Raw genomic sequence first — 13,331 nt, 5'->3', positions numbered from 1 at the left:
ACGATCAAAATGCTGCGGTATCCTGGATTGGACCTTGGAATAAGAAAAGGACATTAGTGAAATAACCAGGGAAGTGCAAATAAAGTCTGTAGTTTGGGTAATAGTATTATAGTTATGTTAATTTCCAAGTTTTTAACAAATGTACTATGATCATATAAGGTGCCAACATTAAGAAAAAATGAATAGTATATAAAAACTATGACATCTTCGAAACCTGTCTATGAATTTAAAATTATTCCCCAAAAAGAACATTAAAAAATCAAAAGTAAAATGAACCTGTTTTTAAAAAAGATGGTTAGGTGAAAGTTATGCTACCAAGACAGAAAAGGTAATTAAACTATAATGATTTCTAAGCTAATGAAGACTCATAATCGAGCAACTAGTATCCATCAACTAGGCAAATTAGTTAAAAAGGCCACGAGGCAGCGAAAAGTCAAGAAATGTTTATTATTTATGCACTAAAGGAACTAGGGTTCTAAACACACAATTCTAACACATCTAGTCATATGATTTCCCAATACACAGATTAGAACCTCTAAATGTATAAATGAAAGAACAATCAACAGATTAGAACCTCTAAACGTATAAATAAAAGAACAATAACCTCGAGAAAGTGATTACTGCCAATAAAAAAACATAAGTTAGAAAAAACAAACACATTATTAAAACATAAGTTTAGGGCAACTTACAGTAGGAGCAAAACCTTAAATCCTTAAAAGTCCTGGAGAGCATTTCACATTTCAATATCCTACTATAGCTGACATTAGTAATAATGGGAATAGAAAATTATGTCCACTAAACTCCACTTACAAAATTAAGTGGAAGAAGAGATAAAGGTTAAGAAGAGATCCCAGTAAGTATCACAAATCAAATAAATGCATTTTTCTCCATATGCTTCACTAAAATGACAGTAAAGGAAGGAGAGGAGAAAAAGTAGAAACCCTTAAGAACAAAAAGAAAACCAGAAAGGAGATAACAGTAAATGAGAGATGTAACTAAACTGAAAGATGAAAACGTGATGGATGGGGAGGCACTGACTTAGTTGACTAGAGAAAACACACCTAAATACCTACAAGGGCACAAATATTACCAAACTGACACAAGAAGATTTGAACACTGCTGCATCAATAAAAGAAACTGAATTATTACAAATATTTCCACAAAGAAATAATCAGGCCCAAAAGGCCTCTCTAGTAATTTTTTTATACAGGTTATTTTTATTTCACAGTAAGTAATTTCATCCTATTTTTTAAGTAAACTCTACCCCCAACATGGGGCTCAATCTTACAACCCCAAGTTCAAGAGTCACATGCTCTAATGACTGAGTTAGCCAGGTGCCCCTATAGTAATTTCTTTCAAGCTTGTAAGAAAGAGCAACACATTTATTTTCCCAGAAAATAAAAGAAGGGGAAATACCCTGCACTGACTTCGCAAAGTAAGAGTATCTGGATTCCAAACCTGACAATGACACCCAAGGAAGGAAAATTACCACTCTCTCATGGAGACAAATATAAAATCCTAAATAAAATATCAGCAAATCAAATCCAGTAATATGTAAAGAAAAATATATACTAATCGAGCAGAGTTTATTCCAAAAGAATCAACATTTAAAAATCATAAATATAATTCACAAAACAAATACTTTGCAACAAACAGAAAACAGTAACAAATACTGTTTAGGGGCACCTGGGTGGCTCAGTCAGTTAAGCGCCTGACTCCTGATTTTGGCTCAGGTCATGATTTCACAGTTCCTGAGTTAGAGCCCAGCGTTGGGCTCTGCGCTGACAGTGTGGAGCCTGCTTGAGATTCTCTCTCTGCCTCTCCCCTGCTTATGTGTTCTCTCTCTCCTTCTCTAAATAAAGTTCTAAAAATTTCTTTAAAAATTAAAAAAATAATTTTTAAAAATTTAATAAATACAGTAGACATTAATCCAACTACATCAATAATCACTCTGAACATCAATGGTTTAGGTGCACCAATCAAAAGACAGAGTTGTCAAAGTGGATCAAACAACAGACCCAACCATATGCCATCTACAAGAAACATACTTTAGACACTAAATAAACAAATGGACACATACAGATTAAAAGTAAACAGATGGGGAAAGATATACCACACTAACAATAATCAAAAGAAAGCAGGAGTAGCTATGTTTTCAGACAAAGCAGATGTAAAAGCAAGGAAAGTTATTAGAGATAAAGAAGGGCATTACATAATGTTAACAGAGTCAATTTTCTTTAATTTTTTAATATTTATTTTTGAGAGAGAGAAAGCGCACCTACACAAGTGGGCCAGAGAGAAAAAAGGCACAGAATCTGAAGCAGGCTCCAGCTCTGAGCTGTCAGCACATAGGCCGATGAGGGGCTTGAACCCATGAACCATGAGATTATGACCTGAGCTGAAGTAGGATGCTTAACCATCTGAGCCACCCAGGCACCCCAACAGAGTCAATTTTCAATGAAGACGTAACAATCCCTAATATGTATGTACCTAACAACAGTGTTAAACTATATAAGGCAGAATCTAATAGAATTCCAAGAAGAAAACAGAAGACCTGTTATAATAATTGGAAACTGTAACATTCCTGTATTAGAAATGGACTGTGACAGTGGGCAGAAAATCACTGAGAACAAAGTTGAACTCAATAATACCACCAACCAACTGGAGATGATGGACATCTACAGACCACTTCTTCATCCAACAACACAAAAATACACATTTTTCCCAAGCTCACATGGAATGATTACTAAGACAAATTACATTCTGAGCCATAAAACACTTCAACAAATTTACAGAAACAGAAATCACACAATGTCTGCTCTGAGATCACAACAGGAGTAAACTAGAAATCTATAAGTGAAAGGCTAGAAATCAACAAATGGAAAATTCCAAAATACGTGGAAGATTACAACACCTCTAAATAACAAATGGATCAATGAAGAAACCTCAAAATAAATTTAAAAATATTTTGAACTAAATAAAAATGAAAGCACAACTTACCAAATTTGAGAGATATAGTGGAAGGAGTATACACAGGGAAATTTATAGCACTGAAATCATGTATAAAGAAATATCTCAACTACGTCACCTAAGCTTCTATCTTAGGAAGCTAGAAAAAGAGCAGTTCAAAACTGAAGCATAAGAAAAGAAATAATACAAATTAGGGCATAAATCAATGAAACTGAATAGGGAATCAATCAAAAAAAAAAAATCAACAAAACCAAAATCTGGTTCTTTAAAGACTAATGTAATCCATAAGCTGCCAGCCAGGCTAATTAAAAAGAGGGAAGACACAGGGATACCTGGGTGGTTCACTCAGTTAAGCATTCAATTCTTAGTTTCAGCTCAGTTGATCATCTCATGGTTCTATGGATGAAGCTCTGTAGCGGGCTCCACACTGACAGCATGGAGCCTGCTTGGGATTTTCTTTCCCCCTCCCTCTCAAAATAAATAAACTTAAAAAAAAAAAAAAAGGCGGGGGGGGGGGGGGAGACACAAATTACTAGTATCATAAATGAAAAAGGAACATCACTACAGATCTCATAGATATTAAAAGAATAAAGGAATAGTATTAACTACACATCCAAATTTAATAACCCAGATGAAATGGGCCACTTCCTTAAAAGATACAAGCTACCAAAACTCACACAAAAAGAAACAAATGATCTGCATAAGCCTCTATCAAAGAAACGTAATCAATAATTACTTTCCAAAACAGAAAACACCATGCCCAGACGGGTTCACTAGTGAATTCTACCAAATATTTATGGAAGAAATTGTATTAATTCTCTATTATCTCTTTCAGAAGATAGAAGCATTCTATGAGACCAACAGCACCCTAGCATCAAACCAGATAGAGACATTTACTAACAAATTGAATCCAACAATGTGTAAGAATTATGCACCATGACCAAATGGGATTTGTCCCAGCTTTGCAGGACTGGTTCATCATTCAAAAATTAATGTAATCCATTTTATCAATAGGCTGAAAAGGAAAAGTCATACAATCCTATCGATAGAGGCAGAAAAAGCACTTGATGAAATTCAACTCCTATTCATGATTTTTAAAACTCAATAAACGAGGAATACGGAGGAACTCCCTAAACTTAATAAAGAGCATCTGCAAAAATCTACAGCCAACATCACACATAATGGTGAGAAACTGAAGCTTTTCCACTAAGATCAGGTACAAGGGAGGAATGATCTCTCATCATTCCTTTTCAGTAATGCACTGAAAATTTTGCTAATTCAATAAAACAAGAGAAGGAAAAAAGAGAGCTATAGATTGGGAAAGAAGAAATAAAACTTGGTTCAGAGATGATATTTCCACATAAAATCCAAAATAATCCATCAAAAAAAATGCAACTAAGAAGCAATTATACTGTCTGAAGAATATAAGATTAATACAAAAAGGTCAATTGCTTTCCAATATACCAATAATAAAAAAGTGGAATTTGAAATTAAAAGCACAATACCACTTACATTAGCATCCCCCAAAATATAATACTTAGCTGTAAAGCTAACAAAATATGTACAAGAGCTATAAGGAAAACTACAAAACTCCAATAAAGGTAATCAAAGTAGAACTAAATATCATGGATAGCATGACTCAATATTGTCAAGTTACCAATTCTTCCCAACATTATCTACAGATTTAATGCAATTGCAATAAAAATCTCAGCAAGTTATTTTGTAGATAGTGAGAAACAGATTATAAATTTATGTGGACAGGCTAAAGACCCAGAATAGCCAACACAATATTTATGAAGAACAAATCTGGAAGACTAACACCACCCAACTTTGAGTCTTACTATAAAACTACAGTAATCAAGTCAGTGTGGTGTTGGCAAACGAATAGACGAATCAGTAGAAAAGAACAGAGAACCCAGAACAGACCCACGTGAACATAGTTGATCTTTGACAAAGGAACAAATGCAATACAATGTAAGAAAAGTTAGTCTATTCAAAAAAATGGTGCTGAAACAACTGGACATCCACATGCAACAAAATGACTCTAGACACAAACCTCACATCCTTCAAAAAAATTAATTCAAAATGGATTGCAATGGAAAACTATAAAACTCCTACAACGTAACATAAGAGAAAACTTAAATAACCTTGAGTATGACAATGACTTTTTAGATAACAACACCCAAGGCACAATCCATGAAAGAATTAATAAGCTGGACTTCATTAAAATTAGGCACTTCTGCTATGCAAAAGACAACATCAAGAAAATGAGAAGACAAACCAGGCTGGGAGGAAATATGTGCAAAACACACATCTGATAAAGAATTGTATCCAAAATATACAAAATACTCTTAAAGTCATTAAAAAGAAAACAAATTTAAAAATAGGCCAAGGAGCACCTGGATGGCTCAGTCAGTTAAGCGGCTAAATTCGTCTCAGGTCATGACCTTGTGGTTTGTGAGTTCAAGCCAAGTATTGGGCTCTCTGCTGTCAGCACGGAGCCCACTTCAGATCCTCTGTCCCTCTCTCTCTCTCTCTCTTTCTCTCTCTCTCTCTCTCTGCCCCTCCTGCTTGTTAAAAAAGAGGAGGAGGAGGGGGGAGAAGGGGGAGGAGGAGAAAAATGGGCCAAAAGAGGGGAGGAGGGTTGAAGGACAGGCAAAATGGGTGAAGGGGAGTAGATACAGGTCTTCTATTGTGGAATAAATCACAGGAATAAAAGGCACAGCACAGGGAATACAGTCAATAGTACCATAGGAGCATTGTATGGGGACAGACGGTAGCTACACTTGTGGTGAGCATAATAGATTTGTGGAATCACTATGTTATGCACCTGAAACTAATGTAACACCGTGTGTCAACTATTCTACAATTTTTTTTTAAAAAGGAAGGGCCTTGGATATCTCAGCTGGTTGAGCATCCAACTCTTGATATCAGCTCAGGTTGTGAGATCAAGCCCCACGTCAGGCTCTGCCCTGAGCATGGAGACTGCTTAACATACTCTCTCTCTCCCTCTCTCTCTGTCCCTCCCCCCACTTGCACACATGCATGCTCTCTCTCTCTCAAAATAAACAAATAAACATTAAAGGGGCGGGGCAAAGACCTTAACAGACACCTCACCAAAGAAGATAGAGATGACAAATAAGCACATGAAAAGATGCTCCACATCATCGGTCATCAGGGATATGCAAATAAAAACAATGAGAAACACTCCCACTAAAATAACTAAAATCTGGAATACTGACAACATCAACTGCCGGTAAGGATGTACAAAAAGAATTCTCACTCATTGCTAGTGGGAACACAAAATGGTACGGTTTGGGATTTCTTACAAAACTACACATACTGTTACCATACAGCAAATGCACTCCTTGATATTTAACTTGGTATTTAAGGAGTTAAAAACTTACATCCACACTAACATCTACACACAAATGTTTATAGCAGTTTTATTTTAACTGCCAAAACTTGGAAACAACTAAGATGTCCTTCAGTAGGTGAATGGATAAATTATGGTGCATTCAGACAATGGAATATTATTTCCCTAAGAAGGAATGAGCTATCAAGCCATGAAAAAACATGAAGAAAACTTAAATGCATAACTACATACTATATGATTTCAACTATATGACATTCTGAAAAAAGGCAAAACTATGGGGACAGTAAAAAGATCAGTACTTGCCAAGAGTGTTTTGGGGGAGGCAGGTTTAAAGAATGAATAGGTGGAGCACTGAATTTTATGGCACTGAAAATATTCCATGATATTATGATGATGGATACATGTCATTATACATCTCTCCAAACCCACAAATTATATACAACAGCAAGAGTGAATTACACTATATATATATGAACTTTGGGTGATTATGCTGTGCCAATGTAGGTTTATCAATTGTAACAAATATACCACTCTGTTGGGAGATATTGATATGGGTGGAGGCTATGCACATGTGGGAGTAGAAGGTACATGGGAAATCTGTGTACCTTCCTCTCAACTTTGCTGTGAACCTAAAACTGCTCTTAAAAAAAAGTCTTTAAAAAAATAAATAAGTAAATACTTTGCACGGTTAGGGGAAAAAAAAAAAAAGCCTGTTTTTTTTTTTTTTCCAATTTCACTGAGATGTAATTGTCATATAACACTATAAATTCAAGGTGTACACCATAATAACTTGAATTACATATATTGTGAAATGATTACCACAATAAGTTCAGTTAACATCCAACACTTAATGGAGATACAAAAAACAAAAAGTTATTTTCCTGGTGATGACAACTCATAAGAGAACTCATGAGAACTTTTTTCTTGTGATGATCTACTGTCAATAACTTAAAAAAAAAAACCATACAGATGTTAACTAGAGTCATCATTTTGTACATTAAATCCTCAGTACTGGAAGTTTGTACCTTTTGACCACCTTCTCTAAGTCCCCAACCCTCACCTCACTTCCTGCCTCAATAACCACAAATCAGATCTGTTTAAGATTCCACATGTAAGTGAAATCATACAGTATTTGTCTTTCTCTGACTTCTCTCACTTAATATAATGCCCTCAAGGTTCATACACGTTGTCTCAAATTGCCAATGTCCTTGATTTTTATGGCTGAGTAATATTCCACAGTATGTAAGCATGTATATGACTATTTCTTTATCCATTCCTGGTCAACGGATCTTAGGCTTTTTAAATGTCATGGCTATTATAAATAATGCTGTGAACATCTGGGTGCAGCTATCTTTTTGGTACTTTTTTCTTAAGTTTTTACATAGTGTAATATTAATTTCACTTGTATAATATAGTGATTCCACACTTCCATACAACACCTGGTGCTCATCACAAGTGTACTCCTTAATCCCCATCACCTATTTCACCCATCCCTCCATCCATCTCCCCCCTGACATTGTTTCCTTCGATATATTCCCAGAAGTGGAATGATGAATGATGTTGAGCACCTTTTCATGTATCTGTTGGCATCTGTATGTCTTCTTTGGAAAAATGTCTATTCAAGCCCTTTGTCCATTTTTAATTGGATTATTTGGGGGTTTTGGTAATGAGTTGTAGGAGTTCTTTATATATTTTGGATATTAATCCCTTACAATATAAGACTTACAAATACTTAATAAAGTCTTTAAAATACTTTTTCAATATAAAGAAAACATAACATATACACTATAAATAGACTTCCAAATTCTGTTAACCCAGCCTGTATACCTGACTGGCGTTCTCCTGCTGCCATAAAACGAATAAAACAAAAAAGTTATAATACAAAGGACCAATAAGACCAAAGGATTTCTTACATGACGAAAAGCACAAGCCATTGGGAAAAAAAACAACAAATGACTACATTACATTGAAAAATTCTGTTCAAGGGTCTCCTGGGTGGTTCACTCTGTTAAGTGTCTAACTCCTGATTCCGGCTCCAGTCATGATCACACGGTTTGTGAGATCAAGTCCCCTATCGGGTTCTGCGCTGACACCACGGAGTCTGCTTGGGAGCGCTCTCTACCCCCTTCTCTCTCTGCCCCTCACCTATTTGCATGCACGCTGTCTTTCAAAATAAATAAAAAATAGAAATAAAAAATTCTGTTCATAAAATTATTCATTAAAAAATAAGTAATAATTTCATAAGATGTATGTTTAATCCATAAATTCAGCGAAAGTTTCCTGTCCAGAGTATATAATATAGAACTCCAAAATTCCAAGAGAATGCCTATTTTAGGCAGAAAATATGAATGAATTAAGAACAGAAACACATACACACAAAAACAAAAGCACAAAAAGAAACTCACAGTATATTTTGTTTACTTTACTCAAGAGCCCGAAGCTCACAGAACAGGGATTAGCTCCAGCTTGGCACTCAATATTTTTTGAATGTTCAATGAACAAGGAGTTATTTTTTTAAAAAAAATTTTTAATGTTTATTTTTGAAAGAAGGAGAAAGAGAGAGAAAGAGTGTGTGCTAGCGGGCGAGGGGCACAGATAGAGGGAGACAGAGACTTGGAGGCAGACTCCCTGCTATCAGCGCGAAGCCTGACCTAAGGCTGTAACTCATGAACCATGAGATCATGAGCCAAAGTCAGATGCTCAATGGACTGAGCCATCCAAGCACCCAGGAATATATATGTTTTTTAATGCAGCAATAAAGATACTCAATCTCACTATAGACCAGAATATTATAAATTAAAACCACCATCTGATAACCCCATCAGACTGGCAAAAACTAAAACATCAAACATTATGAAGTGGGTGATGATGTGTATAAACTGGAAAATTTAAAAACTGTTAATCAAACCACTCTGGAGACCGATTTGACAATATCTACATAAAGCTGGAACTGTACATGACCCAATGATTCCATCGCTTAAGGGATACACTAGATCAGGTGTCAGTGAAGTATGGCCCAGCTAAATATGGACTACTGCCCGTTTTTATGAGACCTAAAAACTAAGATGGCTTTAACATTTTTAAATGGTTGAAGGGAAAAAAAATCAAAACAGTGTTTCATAACACATAAAAATTATTAAAAAATTCAAATTTGAGTGTCCATCAAGTTTTACTGGCACACAGCCACATTTGTTTACTTATGTCTCATCTATGACTGCCTTCTTACTAAAATAGCAGCATTGAGTAATTGGAACAGAGAGTGTTCAGACTGCAAAGTGTAAAAACATTTACTATCTGGCCCTTTAAACAGAAAGTTTGCTGACCTCTGCCCTACAGAAACACACACACACACACACACACACACACACACACACACACGTGCACAAGGAAATGTACTTTTAAAAGATTTCATAGTAGCAATATGAAACATATGAAGGTATACATAGTAGCAATGTATGTAATAATAAAAAGGTGGCTACAACCTAAACTTCTACAAATGGGAATGTATAAATAAACTGTAGTATATCCATACTATGAGATACTAATTGACAATGAAAATGGAAGTTCTTATCAACATTAATCCCTCAAACAATGCTGTAAGAATGATAAGCAAGTTGCAGAAAAATACAGAACATAACTCATATTCTAAAACATGCAAGATAATTTACACGTGCGCACGCACATGTGGGTGCACGCGCACACACACACACACACGCACACACACACACAGAGTTTAGAGATACATACATAAAGAGTAAAGTACAAAGAAATGCATGGGAAAGATAACTACCAAATTAAGAATAGTAGTTACCCCTGGAGGTAGGAGGATGCAAAAAGGATAGGGTTTACCCCAGCTTCAACTATACTGGTAATGTTTTCTTTTGGCTAGTAAGCAGAACATGAGTTTTTGCTATACTATTCTTCATATTTCACATAGATGTAAATATTTCCTAATAACTTTTAAACTATCACCATAACGTTTTACAATAATGAAAAATAGGATAATTTTTTTAAACTTGAAACTTCTGCAACTGACAAATGTAAAAGCAGTAAAATATAAAGAGGAATTAAATGTCAATGTCAGAAAATCTCAATAAAGCAATTTCAGGTGGCTCTGTAGCACTATCGCCCCAGTCTTTCTTAAGAACTTGTCAGGATCCTCCAAAGACAGTTCTATTGGAGCTCCAAGCACCATGTTACAGGTACCCTGCTGAAGAGACCAGGTGAAGAGGCCTTTACACTACATGGAAAGAGAAGGGTCCACCTTTCCACATCTACTAGAGTCAAGACATTTGAATGAAGCCATCTTGGAACCTCCAGACCAGGGACATATATTATGTAAAGAAGAATCACCCAGCTGAGGTGACTTTCTCAAATCCCTAATCTATAAAGCCTTTGTACTTTTGAACAGAAAACAGACCAATAGATTATCCAAAACTATCTCAAAATGAAGTCTAAATATATTATATTCTTGGAAGTGATATTAAATTAGATTTCTCAGGAGTCACCAAAACCACATACTCTTTGCATCGGGATGGAGCTACTACTGCTCAGTATTCTTTGTTTATCTACTTCTTTGTTCCATTCAGTGGATTTCTACAGACCTTTTGGCAGGATGCCAGCATACAGTTAGTTCTGTCCAAGGTCTTTATCAGGCAGCTGTTTGGTGCTACTGGTGTTTCTGGAAGCTCCTTGATCTTCTATAGAACAGAAATATCAAGCAGTGGTATCTTATCCCAAAGTAATACAGGTGGTTCTATCTTTACAAGATAGAAAAAATTCAGTTATCTCTAAAAATTCAGTTATCTCAAGCTGATGCACACAAAGTTCCAAAGTCAGGAAATGAACAACTCAGAAATGACTGTAAGAGACAAACAGCACCAAAGAAAGGAGAAGATCATCAGGGTAAGAGAGGAATTCAGTATCCAGGGAGATGGACCAATGACATTTTAATTCTGAACATGAAATGCATAATTCAACAAGGAAAAAACTGACAGAAAACTTAAATTAGAAGGTAAACTTGAGAAACAGGCAAAGCTTGTAAATGGTGAAGACAAAGGAGACTCAAGAGTTGGTACTCAAACTGGGAAGGAAATGCTGATGAAGACTCCCAGACTTAATCGCTATTATGACAAAACTAAATCATTCTTTGATAAAATCTCCTATGATATTAGAGAATGGAGACCAACCTAGGCTGAAGAAAGATCAAATGCCAAAATATTTGGAATCCCACTTCATCCAAACAGTGGTCATAGGAGTTATAGAGGCAGAGTCAACAGAGGTCATGATGGTGAAGAGGTAGTATCTTCACCATGTTTTCACAATTTAGTGGCAGATTCATATATAGGAGGTAGTGGGGTAGAAAGCTATCAGATTTTTGAATGAGGAAAAACAACAAAGTTATTACATAGTCTACAAACAGGTCTCAGGGAATTTCTAGCTCTTCATTAGATTGCCATTTGGTTTCAATCTTTGCAAAAACTGAAGAAGTGAATTTACTATATGCTGGATACACACACTGGCTTTTTTTGTTGTTGCTCTCCCTACTCTATTTCAAAGACTATACTGCAGTTAATATGGGGGGGGGGGGGAACCATACTAAAAAGCAAACATGAAATGTATTTGAAATAGCCAAAAACCTCTAAAAGCAAGATCAGAATATGGTTTGCTGTATTGCTACTCAAGCTTGTAGCTTCAGATGTCCTCAAGGTAATTATTGTTAACCTGTGACAAGGCAGAATGTCTAAACGTCTCCGTGTGACCCCAATGATTGTACCAATTTTAGCAACGAAAGTCCTGTATCCTCAGGAGAAAGGGGTCCTAATTTTTAGTGATGGATGCAGAAAATTATGTAAAGTACAAAACCTAAGATAATCCAAAGAATAGGGCTAAAGAAAAACCATCTGTAATATCAAACAGATACTGCATAGATTATCTACCTTCCATACTTGTTGTCTTATTTTTTTTTTTAAGCTGATGTTGGCAATCATAATTTGCGGTTCATAATAACAGATTACCATCCATTGTTGCATCATTCCAAGCAACAGGACTTTAAGTATACAAGTTAAGTGGGTTATAATCATGATCATTAATAGTCTGCTGTCCTTGACTTTGTATATTAACTGCTGTGTTTTGTACAGAGATAGTGTTTAATTTTTAATACCATAAATAGTGTGACCACGTTTTCTAAGAGTTCAGGTAATGAAAATGAAAAAGACTACAATAACAACTCCAGCATGACCCAAACATCACCAAGTGAAAGAAAAAAGGAAAGAAAAATTTCTAACATTCTTCCTCTTTTCTTACTTACGCTTACCTCGATTCAGAAATTCTTGAATCAGTCCCTGATCAAAGAGAAGTCAAACCAATGACTGTTTATTTTGCTCTTTATACCTGTGAAACAAATTACAAATTGTGTGGCCTACTTTGTTCCATCTTCTGTAGCTTCCAACTGCCAAGAAATTAGAAACTTTTGGATCTCGTAAGAACTGTCATTTTCAAGTTTAAGCAATATTTTGGCTTTGTGAAAAGAATTAAAAAATATATACATACCAGGTAAATGGGAGAAGAAAGGTGGCTGTATAAAGATGGTTGCAAATTCTTTGCCACTCTTGGCACTGAATGGTGGTCTACTTCCCTCCCCTTGAATCTGGGTTGATTCTGTGACATTTTTTGCCAATAGATGTGGCAGAAGTGACTGGGTAATTCCTGAAATTAAGCCTTAAGAGATCTGTGGCTCTTGTTCTTGTCCTCTTAGAGTGCCGCTTCTTCAATAACTGATAATTCCCCATAATTCCCTATTATTTTTCCTTCTGTTGTCTAGACCCCTCTCAAAGGGAAAGTAGGAAAGAGGAAGAGTGGGGAAGCAAAGGGATAAGGAAAGGAGGGAAGGAAGAGAGAAGGAAATGCTGAAGGAAGTTAAGATTATATATGTCAGGTGCCAAGCTCCAGTTCTGATTTTCCCACCAAGTTGTTCTAGATCATA

General features: G+C 35.7%; 1 protein-coding gene and 1 pseudogene across 2 annotated transcripts in view; one reads left to right on the top strand and one right to left on the bottom strand.

Annotated features, from left to right (window-relative positions):
* Nucleotides 1–13,331, bottom strand: part of SENP6 (SUMO specific peptidase 6) — a 119,243-nt gene that overhangs the window by 95,149 nt on the left and 10,763 nt on the right. The window lies entirely within an intron of this gene.
* On the top strand, nt 10,467–12,529 carry LOC122238672 (annotated as a pseudogene).

Source organism: Panthera tigris, chromosome B2 (assembly GCF_018350195.1).
Source record: "Panthera tigris isolate Pti1 chromosome B2, P.tigris_Pti1_mat1.1, whole genome shotgun sequence".
Classification (NCBI taxonomy): Eukaryota; Metazoa; Chordata; class Mammalia; order Carnivora; family Felidae; genus Panthera; species Panthera tigris.
Note: the sequence above shows the minus strand (reverse complement) of the source record. Positions and strands in the feature narration are given on the sequence as shown.